Source organism: Nilaparvata lugens, chromosome 14, assembly GCF_014356525.2.
Source record: "Nilaparvata lugens isolate BPH chromosome 14, ASM1435652v1, whole genome shotgun sequence".
In the NCBI taxonomy this organism is placed as follows: Eukaryota; Metazoa; Arthropoda; class Insecta; order Hemiptera; family Delphacidae; genus Nilaparvata; species Nilaparvata lugens.
Window position 1 is genome coordinate 423,290 of NC_052517.1, and position 18,054 is coordinate 441,343.

The 18,054-nt window shown below is 35.3% G+C and overlaps 1 pseudogene across 1 annotated transcript in view; it reads left to right on the forward strand.

Moving 5' to 3' along the window:
* Positions 1–18,054, forward strand: part of LOC111055424 — a 131,598-nt pseudogene that overhangs the window by 109,804 nt on the left and 3,740 nt on the right. The window contains exons 38-43 of the transcript XR_005572930.1: positions 1,396–1,531; positions 3,352–3,494; positions 5,054–5,239; positions 8,015–8,208; positions 10,475–10,648; positions 13,966–14,109. The product of XR_005572930.1 is annotated as a probable chitinase 10 (transcript). The remainder of the gene's footprint in view (positions 1–1,395; positions 1,532–3,351; positions 3,495–5,053; positions 5,240–8,014; positions 8,209–10,474; positions 10,649–13,965; positions 14,110–18,054) is intronic.

An 18,054-nucleotide genomic window follows, 5' to 3' on the forward strand; every position in this document is an offset into this window, starting at 1 on the left:
TTTTTTTTCTCCAAAAAAAGTGGGAAATCTTCATTTGAGGTTCATTATGAGATTAGGGGTATGGCTAGGTTAGGTTAGATCGGATTACATTGGATTGGGCAAGGTTAGAACCAAGAATCAGATTTGGAGCCAGGTTTGAGCCAGCTTTGAGACAGAACTCTCACTTTACCCCTACTCCTGCAGAACGGCCCTTCCCGTCCTTGTGACTTAAGATACTATTTGAGTTCTTTCAAAGTTATGATTTTTTTTTAATCATATAATTGAATAAAATAAATCATAACTTTTGATTTCTAACATGTTTGTGTAATAGAAGTTCCTTGTTTGCTTTTGTTTTTGGGTATCAGATAATTCAAAATTCTAGTTGATACATTTTTTACTTTCCTTGCCCTATTACCATAGGTAAGGAAAGTATTGCTTTCCGAAAAAAATTAAGGTACCCCAATTTCTAAATTTCTATACGTTTCAAGGTCCCCTGAGTCCAAAAAAGTGGTTTTTGGGTATTGGTCTGTATGTGTGTGTGTATGAGTGTATGTGCGTCTGTGTACACGATATCTCATCTCCCAATTAACGGAATGACTTGAAATTTGGAACTTAAGGTCCTTACGATATAAGTATCCGACACGAACAATTTCGATCTGATGCAATTCAAAATGGCGGCTAAAATGGCGAAAATGTTGTCAAAAACAGGGTTTTTCGCGATTTTCTCGAAAACGGCTCCAACGATTTTGATCAAATTCATACCTGGAATAGTCATTGATAAGCTCTATCAATTGCCATAAGTCCCATATCTGTAAAAATTTTAGGAGCTCCGCCCCAGCAATGCAGATAGATTCCCAATTATCAGGCTTCAGATACAATTGAAACAAAAAAATCAAGTCGAGTAGATTGAGCATGAAAATCCCTACAATTAATGTTCAGTAACATTTTCACCCAAAATTGAAAATAAGCTTTAAATTCGAGAAAATGTGTTGATTCAATTGCAAATTATTGTTGATTCTATTAAATGATTCACTTTGAAGAGATAGCAGACCTCATGTGTGTCTCCAGCGTTATTGCCCTGTCACCAGCTGGCTCAAATCTTTGAATAGTAGACTTGAGATGCGCGGGAACACTAGCGTCAGGTGATCAATTTTCATAACGGCAAGGAAAGTTGTGTGAGTGCGCCACACCAGATTTTTTGGACTTACAATTGTTTGTGAATCAAATCATGGACTCTACATAACCTCTGACTGTTTATTTTAAATGAAGGTTGAAAGCAGTTCTGGGCGAATGCCTGTTGCTTTCACCTATTCCTGTATCAGTTGTCTATGAATAAATACATATTTAATTATTATAAGTTATGTAATGCTAAATGATTGAATAAATAAATAATTTTGTTATTTTTTGTTGGTTTAGGTGAATTGTCAGCAAGGCCCAGATTCGGACAAGGAGTCTTTCGCGGCGTTTGTGAAAGAATTGCACAAAGCATTCCAACCTCATGGTCTGCTGCTATCAGCTGCCGTGTCGCCCAGTCGAACTGTCATTACTGCCGGTAAGTTGTAGGTCTAACCTAACCTCACATTCTGCTCGTTTGTCAATCAAATTGTATTTGAGCCTACATCCATACTCGGTTAATTCAAAATATTGATGTAAAATTTCAAGTTAATGAGTTGAGTAGTTGAGACGTGATGATGCGACATTCGACAATTTCCTATCCCCTACAAGTATAAGCCGATTCTTTCCTTTATTATGTTTATAGATTGATTGATTGATTGAGTACTTTATTTATGTAGATTACAATATACTGGCTTATACACTTATATACAATAGCTTACAATACAGCAAAATTATTGATGAATTTACATAATATAGATAAAGAAAATAATTATTGAACTGTATATGATATTAAATAGTTATTTGTATATCTAGAGTGAAAAGTACGACTTTTTCTCCCTGAGGGAAAAAGTTTGAAGCCCGAGGCGAAGCCGAGGGCAACAATTTTCCTGAGGGAGAAAAAGTATTTTTCGCTCGTGATGTACACAATATTTTTCCTCCATCTACATTTTTTTATAGAAACTGCAAATTAAATCATTCTAATAACTTACGTATTGGTGACAATGTTTCCTAACAACATAACCTAAAAACTAAAACCTAAAAACCGGTCGTCTGATAGGCACTGCTGATTGCGCTATCTATCGGCCAAAGTTGTAACAATCATATCAGCTGAGCTACCAAAAATGGCTGACTCCAGATCACGCGGTTCAGATTTGAATTGCAGAATTCAGATCAAGAATATTTGTTGGCTGGTATTTTTGAATACAATAAAATATTTTAAAAATTGTATAAATTTTTATTGTCTACCAATATTAAGAATATAATATCATACAAACATATATTTCATGAGTTGATCAAATTTCTGGTTGTGGTATTGAATTCAGTTGACTCAATGACAGACACCTCTATTACGCTTTCTCATCTGAGCTTAGACCTTCTAACCTATTACCATGTAAGTTTTTTTAAATAGAGATGCTTCCCATGTTATTTAAATGGAGTCACTTTTACTCCCTAGGGAGTTTTTCTGTTTTTTACTACCTAGAGCGAAAAAGTGACACTTTAGTATTATGTTTCAGGGAGTAAAGTAAGTACTTTAGACAGTAGCTGGAGGAAAAAGTAATTTGTAATATAATAACTATAGATATTATATTGTTATGCATCTACATAAATTGGCGGAGCTTTGGACATATCAATGCCCATTCTTCGGAAAGAATATTAAAAATATCCTCCCCACTAACTCTCTACCAAAAAGATTTGATACAAGCAAATTCACTTCCGTATCAAATCCCCCACTAAACATGATACAAACAGCACTTTCTTCCGTATCAAATCCCCCACCAAACTTGATACTTAACTCACTTCCGTATCAAATCCCTCACCAATCTTGATACAAACAACTCATTTCATATTAATTTTGATACAAACTCGTCTTCCGTATCGATACACGAATGACGTGACTTTCCTGCAAAATTTTAAGTTATCGAGTTGAGTAGTTGAGACGTGATGATGCGTCATTCGTCAATTTCCTATCCCCTACGTGTATAAGCCAATACTTTCCTTTATTATAACATAGACTAGCAGTTAACCCGTGCCCCGCAAGGGTCTTATTAAAAAACTTGACCTACTGAAATCTTGGAGGATTTAAAATAGGACTATAACCATCCTCTGTGAATTGAGAATCTATGTGTAAAATTTCTAGTTAATGAGTTGAGTAGTTGAGACGTGATGATGCGTCATCCATGAATTTGCTATGCCCTACATGTGTAAGCCAATTCATTCCTTTATTATTTTACAGACTAATGAGTATTTTGTTTGCAGGTTACGACGTGAAAGCGCTCTCTAAATACTTGGATTGGATCTCTGTGATGGCGTACGACTACCACGGTCAGTGGGACAAGGTGACCGGGCATGTGGCACCCATGTACGCGCACCCTGAGGATGATGACGTCACTTTCAACACGGTGAGGCTTGGCTACTCTAGTGTCCTTGTAGTCTATGCTCTAAGACCACTCTAGTGTCCTTGTAGTCTATGCTCTAAGACCACTCTAGTGTCCTTGTAGTCTATGCTCTAAGACCACTCTAGTGTCCTTGTAGTCTATGCTCTAAGACCAGTCTAGGGTCCTAGTAGTCTATCTATAGTGAGGTGCACGTTATAATGGCAGTGGAGAAAGATAGGAGAACAACGTTGCCGATCCTCTGTCTTGTCGATGCCTTCTTTTTGTCTTAAAGCGAAGAATTTCTGAATGGTTAGGTTAGAAAGGGTGGAAGGGTGCCGAGAATTTAATCAAATCACCGTATGCTTGAAATTTGAATTTAAATTTGTTTTTCTTACCAAATACATGTTGCAAAAAGCGTTTCCGGCTGTTCTGGTGTGATGAAAATAATTATAAAATCGGTATTATTACAAGCCGATTACCTAATTTTCTTCCAATGGATCTATCTTTTCTTCCTCTTTAAATTTAAATTGATTTTTTATATAATTAATATTTAAAATATATTATATAACATATTTTTATTCCATTTACCGTATGTATATTATACTTATATATCCCAATATTTTTTATTGTAACACAGCTAATCTTAAGAACTGCTCCAACACACGGACGTTATAGTCTATGTGGGTTCTAATATTCATTTTATAATTGTAATTGTGTTGTTAAAATCATATGATACGTGGAAATAAATTGAAATTGATAAAATTCTATAGACGGCAGCTGATACAGGTTTATTGATGGAATATTAACTGTTCATTCTCGTTTAAAATAGTCAATAATAATTATAATTTTCAATAATCACATAATGAATATTCATAATTAAGATGAAATATTTTGTTAATTTATTATAAATTCTACATTGTTAAAAGCGATCTGGCAACAGGGCAAAGCGAGAAAGAGATAGCGCTACCTGCTTTATAGAATGATAGACAAGGATAGCAATACCATTGCTAATCAAACACTGCCTTTATAACGTGGACCTCACTATAGGTCTTCTCCTCTCTCAGTAACTTCGATCTTTTTTCCGCACTTCTCTCTACTTTCTCCTTCTCAATTATTTGAAATAACTAGTAGTTCTGTGAACAGTAGACCTCATGCAGTATTCTCATCCACTAGAACCTGATTGAAACTGTAGACCTTATGGAAATACAGCAATAGACTGGCTTCTCCACACATCTGTGTAATCACTTGTCAGCTGATTTATGATGAATAATATTCTATAGTCTGATTTTTACTCCAATATTGGCGTATGAAGGAGGCTCCTTTTTCCTTCTATATTATCCTTGAAATACAAAATTTTCAAAAACATTGTATATACGTCGACGCACAATTAAAAAAGGGAACATACCTGTCAAATTTCATGGAAATCTATTACCTCGTTTCGCCGTAAATGCGCAACATATAAACATTAAGAGAAATGCCAAATTGTCGACTTGAATCTTAGACCTTACTTCGCTCGGTCAATTAAGCGTGTTTTGTAGAACTTTTGAAATGGAAATACATGAATGTTTTTATGTTTTTTTAAGAACTTTACGATGCACTACTGGATGCGGCAGGGCGCGGACAGACGCAAACTGATAGTGGGCATGCCGATGTACGGACAGTCGTTCAGTCTGGCCTCCACCGAGGACAATGGCCTCAATGCACCCACCTATGGCGGGGGGGAGGCCGGCGAGCAGACCAGGGCCAGGGGATTCCTCGCTTACTATGAGGTCAGTCATTCATTCCATACAAACATAATATAGATTGAAAAAATAGTCATTCATTGTCATGTTTATTATTCGTTGATTGTCGGTCCCGGCTGATTATAACAGTCGTTGAAGATACACGGTTCCGTCGTCTTTATGCTGATTCTGTCGCTCTTTCTCTCACACAATTATTTCACAGGCTCTCTGAAGTCCAGACTCTTCTCCAAAAGACTAATGCTTCAAACTAAGGGTAACCGTCCACTGGAACCGATCCGTTCGGCCGTTGGATCGGACGAATCTGCCGGCCGTTAATTCGGCCGAATATGGTCGTCCATTGGAACCGTTTACGTCAGTCTAGTTCAGTAGTTGGCTGAACTATTGAATATTGAATTAACTACTATCATAACCACCAATTTTTTTCATAAACAATGATTATATTGGGATTCTGAAAATAATTGAATAAACAAATATCCACTAAATTAGTTATTCATTACAATAGTCTTATCTTCAGATCCTATTTGTTCAGCAATCTTTGTCCACAGATTCCTTTGAACATGACGACGATGATATCTATCTAGCATTGCTTGTCTTATAGTGGTTTTTGACGAAAATGAAACTTAACTAAACTATTATTATCAACTTTTAGCAATTATATTATTTTGTAATACTCTTCTCTAACATTCTTTATCTACCTTATTTTTATCAACTATTTATAAATTAAATTTGGCCAATGTGATGACATATTATTGGTCCTCTTTTTTTTTTTTTTATTTTTCACAGTATTTTTAATTAAATAAGAAAATATTTTCTCAAAGTATAATTTTATTAAGAAAGTTTATAAATTTTTAAAACATTAAACGATTTTAGTCCTCGTCAAGTACTATCATTCCTGACAGTTCGAGCAATTTTAAATGTTGACCTTGTTTGCAAAAATTATTATTATTAAACGAAAATCCCAATTGAATGCTGTAAATCACCCCGAAGACTTGTGCTACTGCAAATATTGACAACAGGGTAAACAGCTAGATGCAAATTCGATGAACGCTACTATTCAAAAATTATTTGTCAGCCCGGGAATCGAACCCAGTACCTCCTAAGACTTCTGCTACTGCAAATATTGACAACAGGTTAAACAGCTATATGGAAATTCGATGAACGCTACTATTCAAAAATTATTTGTCAGCCCGGGAATCGAACCCAGTACCTCCTAAGACTTCTGCTACTGCAAATATTGACAACAGGGTAAACAGTTAGATGGAAATTCGATTAACGCTACTATTCAAAAATTATTTGTCAGCCCGGGAATCGAACCCAGTACCTCCTAAGACTTCTGCTACTGCAAATATTGACAACAGGGTAAACAGCTAGATGGAAATTCGATGAACGCTACTATTCAAAAATTATTTGTCAGCCCGGGAATCGAACCCAGTACCTCCTAATTGCCGGTCAGGAATGCTTACCCTTACACAAAACTGACAATCTCTGGATAGCAGCGCTCATTTAAGCAGCTGATATTGGCAGCGCTGTTGTCAATATTTGCAGTAGCGGAAGTCCTCAGGGTGAATTATTACAGCATTCAAGTGGGATTTTCGTTTAAATAATAAGAATAGTTTATAGTCAATAATAAACTTTACAAAATATGAATGATATAGAAATGAAATGCAATTTGAATTGGGATAATAGTGTTGTATTTACTACATTTGTACGGTATAACTTTCCATGATTTAGTAATGAATTTTCATAATATAATACAGTGGAAGCTCTCTTAACCGACCCCTACGGGACCGGACCGTGGTCGGATAACGAAAAAGGTCGGTTAACCGAATAAAATTGTAAATAGTCGTAATAGGTGTTAAAATCATTCAAACACGTGAAAAAGCTTTTAAAAACTGTTCCTAAACTTTTAAAACTACTGTAGCCATTACTCACCCAATAGTCCTTATGATCTTCCATGTCCCTTGATGAACACCAACACCGAGTTCATCGCTAATGCTTTTAACAGATTCCCCTTTATCAGCCGTTCTATTGCTTTTAGTTTTTGTTCCATCGTCACAACCAGTCTCTTACGTTTAACACCACTCATTTTACACTACTGTACTTTACACTAACAAAGTCAATTACATAAACAATTACGGTATCAAAAACGGTTAAAATCAAAGTTTGCAAACACAGTTAGCACACTAGAAACTGCCCGCATATGATATTGAGAGCAACTGACTGAATTTTGACTTGCTACGGAATCATATGTTCGACCTGTTGAAACATGAAAGTTATTTTTGGATCGTTACGGTATCGCAGCAGCAGCGGAAGTTTGTAGGATTCCTGGAAACGGTCGGTTAATCCGACAGGCGGTTGATCCGAGGTCGGTTAAGAGAGCTTCTACTGTAATAATAATAATTAATTAATTAGCATTTGAATAATTGCAATATCTCAGTAATTGTCGTCTGTTTGCAAAAAATTCATGGATTTCATGAAAAATGTAAATCTCCCAGATTTGGTTGATATTGGGGCTATGGATAGAGGTTGACCTAACAAGTGTTGTGCTATAATATGAGACATTTAGCTACCATACAGGGTGAGTTATTCACTCAAACATAAAATCCTACCTCCACTTTCAGATCAGAGAAATCACTCATCTTCAAATGCTTATAACTGAAGAATAGGAGTGGATTTCGCCAATGTGATGACATATTATTGTTGCTCTCGTCAAGTACTATCATTCCTGACAGTTTGAGTGATTTCAATTATTGACCATTTTTGCAAAAATCCATGATGTCTTCATATGTTGTGTTGTTGTAGATCTGCCAGCGCACCCTGAAGCAGGGCTGGGAGGTGGTTAGGGACGAGGAGGGCCGAATTGGGCCCTATGCCCGGCTGAGGGATCAGTGGGTGTCGTTTGATGACCAAGCCATGATAGCCTACAAGTCCAACTATGTCAAGCGCAACGATTTCGGGGGTGCCATGATATGGGCTCTCGATTTGGATGATTTCAGGTAACATTCATCTACAATTCCATGTCGTTAAATTGCATTCCTAATTGAATCAGTCATTTGAGAAACACCTCATGTCCAAAAAAGTAAATTTTTTGGAAATGACAAAAAAACCTAATTCCATCCACTGACATTTTTCACTCTTCTGGAGTTCATATAAGGTTGTGAGGGTGTTTAATGAGCTAACGATAATAAATAGTTATTTGTATATCTAGAGTGAAAAGTGCTGTTTTTTCTCCCTGAGGGAAAAGTTTGAAGCCCGAGGCGAAGCCGAGGGCAACAATTTTCCTGAGGGAGAAAAAACATTTTTCACTCGTGATATACACAACATTTTTCCTACACACAAATTTTTATAAAAACTGCTAATAAAATTATTTTTAAAAACGTATGTGACCAAACAATGTGTTATAACATAATCTAAAAAGTAAACAGAAACAGCTGGCTTGTAATCACAGTTCTCCTCCGACAGCACTATTAGTCGGCTAAAGTTGTATCAACAATGACAGCCACAACTACAGCTATGATGAAGTTCCCGTTTCAAATTTGATTAGTTAATAAGTAATATTCGTTGGCTGATATTTTGAATAACATGGAATAAAAAAAAAATATTTACATTTTTTTAGTATCGTGATATGAAGTTTGTAATAATAATTCAGGATACAAACATAAATTTTATATATCGATCAAATGTCTGGTTGAGGTATTGAATTTAGTTGGTTTAATGACTACTCTATATGCTTCCTCATCTGAGCTTAGACCTTCTGACCTATTCCAAATGTACGTTTTTAAAATAGAGATGCTTCCCATGTTATTTAAATGGAGTCACTTTTACTCCCTAGGGAGTTTTTCTGTTTTTTTAGTACCGAGAGCGAAAAAGTGACACTTTAGTATCATGTTTCAGGGAGTAAAGTAAGTACTTTTGACAGTAGGTGGGGGAAAAATGATTTTAATATTTTCATTTTATGATAAAAAAATTAATAACGCCACTGGAGATGTGTTATTTCTCTAATGAATGGCCCAATATAATGTTGAAAGGTATGAAAAGACATGAGATTAGAGATAATACCACAGAAACTATATTAAAAACCACTTATTCATCCTACTAAAAGTAATATAAACTATTTACACTGGTAATAATTGATTATTTTATATTAATATTCTATTCAAAATGTTTTTTCATAAAAGTTCAATCTCATCTGCTTGAGTTGTTGGCCAATCATAAATTTTTGAGTAAAATTCGCCAACAATGTCTTCTAGTATGTACATTTCAACCTTCTTGAGATATCAACTCAATTTTGATAAAAAATGGATATGAGGTGTTTCTCAAATGACTGATTCAATTATTCTATGATCATGTGTCTATGTCATTGATGAACGAGATAATAATGTTATAATTATTTCTGGACCAAAAATCAAGTGACGAAGCAGTGTGTGATTACATAATCTTAACTTTTGGACAACATCAACATTTTATCAAAATTTTTGGAGAGAAATAGTACAGGCTCAGCCTAGTTTTTCCTCCAATGTCATAATTGTATTATGATTATAGTGTTTCATACAATAAATGAAATGTAGTTTCAGTAAATTTCGAAATTATTTCTTTTATATGCGAGTATTTCCTATTTTAGTGATAATATTGTGAAATATTTCTTCTATGTTTGGTTTTGAAGTATCTTAATTCAAAAATTCACTTCCTAAAAATAATAATTAAGGACTGAAAATTGAAGTGAACATCTACAAGACTCAACCTTTTTCGGACTATGTGTTATCTGAATTGGGAGAGGAATAGCACAAGGTTACCTTATTTTTCCTCTCCATATTTTTTATAATGTACTTATTGTATGAATTAATAAAGAATAAATTAATATTTCATCATTAAAAATATTTTTTCCTGACAGTAAAATATATTTATTATTTTCAACAAGAATTAACAGTAATATTACATGAGATATACCGGTATCAGCCGGTATATTGCCGGTATATTGCCTTCTGTATAGAAGGCAATGATGTTCTCGTATATTTCTCCATTGCCATTATAGCGTGGGACTCACTTTAGGAAGTTGAACAGTTTCTAATAGTTGTGAATTTGTTGTGTAGGATGTGAATTTTTGGCTGTTTATGTTCCAATTTCTTCTCCAATTACTGTCGACTACTGTCTATTATTAGTGTGTTGTTGGGAGTGTAAGAGTGTAAGAAGGGCACAGTATGAGAGACTACCAGCGTCACATAGCTTCACCAAAAACAGTTATTTTTCTGTCTGATTTTACAGGAATTTGTGTGGATGTGAAGAGTACCCGCTGCTGAAAACCATCAACAGGGTGCTCCGTAATTACCTGGTGTTCAGCCCGAGTGCAGGCTTAGCCCGGCACAGGACGGAGATAATGCAGAGTCAGCTGTTACCGAGTTCCCCGAGAGAAATAACGAGGTGGAGGGGGCATCTGAAGTAAGTATATTTTAATAATTGTATTGTGAATATGATCAGCCGATTTCTATTCTTGATCCAATTGAAATGCTGTATTCTTATCAGTAGGTACAGTTGAGTTCAAAGCCACTGATCAATTCCATCGGGTTCTTTTTTACGTTCAGTAAAAAACCTGATCACAGTTGAACCACAGAATGAAAAGTCTGCTAGTATCTTGACGCCATAATCCGCCATCTTGAAAGAAGTGTAGCATTGTAATACAGCAGTAGTTTTAATTTCTAACAAGATGATGCAGTCATGTGTCGTGGTCTTGGTGCACTCAATCTTGGTTAGGTTGATACCTTCCATTTGTTTGTATTCTGTGGCTAAACGGTTGCTGATGAGTCATAACTGACAGATGTTTCCCCTGTTAATCATATTTTGTAAACAAAACTAGAACTTAACCTATTTCATTGTAATCAATTAAAATGGAAAACCATCAGGTGATTGGAGTAGTTTTAAATGCTTTGTAATAGTATATTTCGCACCTAGGGTCGAAAAACATTTTTGCCCGTGTTGCGAACGCTATTTTTCGCCACACCAAAAAAAACTTCCCAATATATAAGAAATTGAAAATAAATAAAATTCAAACAGCCTATTTTGATAGTTTGAATCTTGGTTATGACAACTTTCACTGTCAATTAATTTCAATATTACTAATTAATAATTTACAATAGTGACAATATTTTTATACTATTAATATTTCGAATAATTGTTTGATTTTTTATAGCTCGTGCTTTGCGCTTGGTGCAATATCTCATGGATAGATGGATGAATAGAATTTTCATTACTATTTTGAAATAATGTGATTAAAAAATTAATATAATTGCATATTTCACAGTTTTGTCTCAAAATATATCTAAAAAATTGATTGAAATTTAAATTACAGTAACTAATATAAAAAATAGCTAATAAAAGTCGAAATTCATCGACAAAAAAAAATGTCATTGACCGAGGTTCGAACCTAGATCATGTTTGTAATTCACTGAGCTTTGAGTTCTGATGTATTACGCCTTTACGCTCTCGGCCATTGCGTATTGTTGATCGTGGGGGCCTGTAAGTCAGGTAACGTATGTAGGCTACTATAATATAGTGTATAGCAGCAAACTTGAAGCCGGTTTGCCGGCATTTTCACAACAAAATATTGCTCTGAAAATAGTTAAATCATAGAGAAAACATTCGAAGATTCAATCTTGAGTGGGCCTAATGTTTTCTCTGTATGGTTTGATATTGAAGAAAAATTATCTAAAAGTTTTAATAATGAATTACGGAAAAATTACTAGGAATTTTTCAGTCAAGCCTGAGTTTCACCAGTAGGCTTACATTAAACTTCAGGTCTCTGCTGTATTTTCCTATCATTATTGTTGATTGTATTGCATTAAGAAGTGGAATTCGATAATAAAAAAGAAACAATTATTACTCTACCTCACTTTTAAATATTGATACAATTATTGTACTTTGATTTCAAATTCGATTCTTCACTTTTAAATACTTGCGATACGTACCTTTCTGACAATGGACAATGCAGCCAACATTATATTGTTGAGGCTATGGAGATATCATCGTATTGTTTGATATCAAAAACACAATAATAAATATTAAATTATAAAACAGTAATTTATAAAATATATTATAGACATGATACCGCGATTCGCGATACACAATTATATAGATTATTACAGTTGTTATGAGATTATCTCTCATAATGATTTTTGTGAGATCGGACACGATCAGCTGTTATTCAAGGTCATTTACAGCCCTAGGGCCGTAAAGTTTTACCGGCCTGGTCGGAAAACAATCACTTTCAGCCTCCATATGACGCACGTAAACCAGCTCATTACATCCAAGTGTGGCGAAAAATATTTTAAATGTTATTGAATTTATGTAATCATGCATTTCTCTGCTCCCAAATACATTATAATGGAGTCCATAATATTTGTAAACAACCTCATATTCAGCCATGTCTGTTTACGTTCAGCTACTCTATTTACGTTCTTTTCCATTGGTGGAAAAGTACGATTAACTGATCAGTGAACGAACCGGATATGACGTATTTTTTTTTCTCATCAGTTAGACCAAAGACCTTGAAGAGGTATAACACACATACCTATGCCTTCCCAATGCTAGCTCTTACTTGAAATTAAAGGTTCCATTGAGGTATTTCAGCACTAGATATTATATAATATATATTTTTGTAATATTATAGATCACAAAAATCTTCAAGATCTTTAGTATGTAATATTCTTCCAGGCTGTCCCCTCAATGGCCGATTTCAATTCCAAATAATCTAGCGCTGCATGTGAGTCTATGCATCGTTCAACGACGTTCACTCACCGATCTCATCGTTCACTCACCGATCAGTGGCTTTGAACTCAACCTTTAGTTGTGATCATGATATTTTTTAGCAGCTTCTTACGTCTTGTGGTATTTAGGAGTCCAGCAATTAACAGCTGATGTGAGTGATCAGATTTTATACAAACTCTGATTTTAGCGCAAACTCTCATTCTATTTTTGTCTCTCCTTTCCATCAGCAGACTATACAATCTGAAAATTTCCTTATTTATTATTATTCATCATACTAGCCGTCAGGCTCGCTTCGCTCGCCATATCCGTCTAGCCAGGGGGCTCCGCCCCCTGGACCCCGACTGGATCGTCCAAGAATGAGATTAGCTCGATTCGCTCGCCTGCATTTTTATCATGTTAGGACAATCCAGTCGGGGGTCTAGACTAAACATCTGGCTAAACGGATATGGCGAGCGAAGCGAGCCTGACGGCTAGTAATATAATATTCCCAGGATTGAAGTAGCAGTGCCCAATCAATTTTTCCGCGATAAATGCTTTTAAATCTTCAACTTGGTGCCAACCTAACAAAGTCAACTTAACTTAATGCCAACCTGACAAAATTATTAATTTAGTTGCCAGTTAACAACTGTTTCGAAGAGGTACTCTAGATTATAGTTCTATAGTAACATATGATATGGAAATTTCAATTATAATTAAGAGATTGGGAGAAGAAGAATATACATGCTAGAAGACGAACTTTAAACCCTTAAAAAGAACCTTAGGGTTAAAATATTGCCAAAAGATTTCTTAGTGCGCCTCTAAAGGGCCAACTGAACATACCTACCAATTTGAACGTTTTTGGTCCGGTAGATTTTTAGTTATGCGAGTGAGTGAGTGAGTCAGTCAGTCAGTCAGTCAGTCAGTGAGTGAGTGCCATTTCGCTTTTATATATATAGATAACATCTTGCAGATTGCTAGTTATTTACAAATTAAATATTATGATGTGTTTTTGTTAGATGTCAAACGAGGAGGACACACTCCCCGAGTGTGTGAACGGAGTGATGGCGCATCCTGGTGACTGCAACAAGTACTACTCGTGTTGGAACAACGGCCAGAGTCGGACACAGCTCAACTGTCCTCAGGGACTGCATTTCGATTCGGTAAATGATTAAACATCAGCTAGTAAAAAAAAGTAAATTCGTATGGCTTTGTTGGTGGGGAGTCCCTTACGGGAAGGTCCCACCGCCTGAATATATAATTTAAGCCGTCAATGGGCCTTACGTCTGTCATAATTCAGCCGGGACCGACAGTTTAACGTGCCCATCCGATAACATGGGAGTGATCTGGTTAAAAAACTTTGGTATTGAGAGGGTTTGAACCCGGGATCTCTATGCTGCTACGCAGGCACTCTATCCACTAGACCACGGATCACTCCCAACATCAGCTAATCACTAGACATTCATAGTGGTGTAACAATCGAAACTATAGTCAACCGCACGAAAATAGGCCGATGGAAATTGGAACTAATGAGTAACCTACTAACCCCGCCACCAATAAACGTTGTCAAGTGGGCTATAATTGTTGACCGATCGCAGTGAGGTTTTAACTCGCATTTTCTTTTGTCTGTTTATAGCCAAACGCGTTGATAGAATTCTATGAGATTTGGCAGGAATATTCCTTTTTTAACTGCGCGTCAATGTATTTATACACAATGTTTTTCACTTTCCTTGCCCTATTACCATAGGTAAGGAAAGTATTGCTTTCCAAAAAAATTTAAGGTACCCTAATTTCATGTTTTCTATACGTTTCAAGATCCCCTGAGTCCAAAAACATTATTTTTGGGTGTTGGTCTGTGTGTGTGTGTGTTGTGTATGTGTGTGTGTGTGTGTGTGTGTTGTGTGTGTGTGTGTGTGTGTGTGTGTGTGTGTGTATGTGTGTGTGTGTGTATGTGTGTATGTCTGTGAACACGATAACTCCATTCCTAATTAACCGATTGAGTTGAAATTTTAAACTTAAGGTCCCTATACCATGAGGATGCAACAATAAGAAATTCAATTCAAGATGGCGGAAAAAATGGCGGATAATTACTAAAAAACCATGTTTTTCACGGTTTTCTCGAAAACGGTTCTAACGATTTCCTTCAAATCTATACCATGGATAGCTATTTATAAGCCCTATCAATTGACATGAGTCTCATTTCTGGGAAAATTTCAGGAGCTCCGTAATATTATTGAAAAAATGGCGGATAATCACTAAAAAAACATGTTTTTCACGGTTTTCTCAAAAACGGTTCTAACGATTTTCTTCAAATTTATACCATGGATAGCTATTTATAAGCCCTATCAAATGACATGAGTTTTTCTTCTGGGAAAATTGCAGGAGCTCCGTAATATTATTGAGAAAAATGGCGGATAATCACTAAAAAACCATGTTTTTCACGGTTTTCTCAAAAACGGCTCTAACGATTTTCTTCAAATTTATACCATGGATAGCTATTCATAAGCCCTATCAAATGACATGAGTTTTTTCCTGGGAAAATTGCAGGAGCTCCGTAATATTCTCGAGAAAAATGGCGGATAATTACTAAAAAACCATGTTTTTCACGATTTTCTCAAAAATAACTTGACCGATTTTTTTTTCAAATTCATACCCTGTATATATATATATTCATCAGCTCTATCAACTGGCATGAGTCTTCTTTCTGGGAAACCAATGGGGGTCCACCCCATCCTTGGGAATGGACTTAGTAACCTCCTTCTCGTGCATGAGGTGGGTAGGTAGCGCAGTTCATAAAAAGAACACATAGTCGAGATATTTCATCTGTAGAACAGCTGTTTTGACGACTTTAAAAAAAATTACGACTAAAAAAACATCGAATTTCACAATTCACACAAAGAAAAAGTACTCTGAAAACAATTATATATACACATATACAGAAGTCTGATCGTAGTTTAAAATATGAGCAAGGAAAGTTGTGTGAGTGTACCACACCAGATTTTTGAAATTTTGAACTTGAAGGATAATATGAAAGGGAAAGGAATTTCCTCCATACTTCTATATCACTAGGTCTATATTATTATCTACTCTGAAGATAGGATCAATCAGACTATAGAATGATTCATAATCAATCAGCTGACAAGTGAATTATTCATTGCATGCATTACACAGATGTCTGGAGAAGCCGGTGAACAGGTCACACCTGATACTTGTGGTTGAGAAAACTGCGTGAGGTATACAGTTCACAGAACTACTAGTAGGTTAGACTCAAGTCTTTGTGGAGAGTATTCACTGTTAAATGTTCAAATAAATTTTATAAATTTTTATTATGATTTTGGGAGTATAAAGCCATTTGATTTGATTTGTCAATTCTTCAGGTGTATTATAAAAATATTAATCAATTTTTCAACCGTCAACATTTAAAATTCTTAGTTTTTAAGTGAAAATGGAATAAATTGAAAATAAGTGACATCATAACCCTTTTTCGGACGTTTGAAATGTTATCTAAATTTGGGGGAGAAATATAGTACAAGGCGTATCCTTATTTTTTCTCTCTCGATCAGATCCTTCCTTGTAAAAATTTAAATAAATAAAATAAAAATCTGGTGTGGCGCACTCACACAACTTTCCTTGCCGTTATGAGAATTGATCACCTGACGCTAGTGTTTTCGCGCATCTCAAGTCTACTTATAAACAAAGATCTGAGCCAGCTGGTGACAGGACAATAACGCTGGAGACATACGAGGTCTGCTATCTCTCCATAGTGAATGATTTATAGAATCAACAGTTGCCAACAATTTGCAATTGGATAATCACATTTTCTCGAATTTCGAGCTTACGATTATTTTCAATTTTAGGTGAAAATGTTGCTAGACATTAATTGTAGAGATTTTCATGCTCAATCTTTTCCACTCGAAATTTTTCGTTTAAATTGTATCTGAAGCCTGATAATTGGGAATCTAAAATCAAAATTTGCATAGATGGGGCGGAGCTCCTGAAATTTTTACAGATATGGGACTTGTGGCAGTTGATAGAGCTTATCAATAACTATTTTAGGTATGAATTTAATCAAAATCGTTGGAGCCGTTTTCGAGAAAATCGCGAAAAACCCTGTTTTTGACAACATTTTCTCCATTTTAGCCGCCATCTTGAAATGCATTCGATCGAAATTGTTCGTGTCGGATCCTTATATTGTAAGGACCTTAAGTTCCAAATTTCGAGTCATTCCGTTGAATGGGAGATGAGATATCGTGTACACAGACGCACATACACACACACACACACACACACACATACAGACCAATACCCAAAAACCACTTTTTTGGACTCAGGGGACCTTGAAACGTATAGAAATTCAGAAATTGGGGTACCTTAATTTTTTTCGGAAAGCAATACTTTCCTTACCTATATGCTAATAGGGCAAGGAAAGTAAAAATAAATTATAATTTATAATCAGCTGTGAATAACGTTGATCAACTCTTATTTGACAACGTTGCACTCATCTGTTCCAATTTCCATCTGACTATTTTCGTGCGGTTGATTATAATAACACAAGTTGTTGTTTTTATCCTATGGCGAGGTCTCAACTATAAATCTCAAATATATAAAACTAACAAGAAATGAATCGTTTTATAATATTTAGTAATGACACTCCATAATTTATATGAAATATTTTGATAGTTTATTATAATATTATCTCTTCATAGCCGATTGGTAATAATATGTAACAACCTCCATCATATGAAATGAAGATTGATAATAATATCATAGAGAAACAATAGCGAAGTAGATAACCCATGGTATAGGGCGTTTATGTCGCAACTTTTACTGTTATCTCAAGCCGATTACTGTTGATTATTGTCGAATTTTACTGTTTTGACCGGGTAAGAGTGTATATGAACGACACAGTATGAGATACTACCAGCGTCATAAAGCTTCACGGGAAAGAACTACGTGAAATATCAGCTTGAGATAACAGTAAAAGTTGCGACATAAACGCCCTATACAATGGGATATAGTATAGTAGTTTATACAGTAGTATACAGTGATAGTAGTTTTAATTTTTCTGCTCAAAATTTTCAAGTTTATTTCAATATTATTGAAACTTT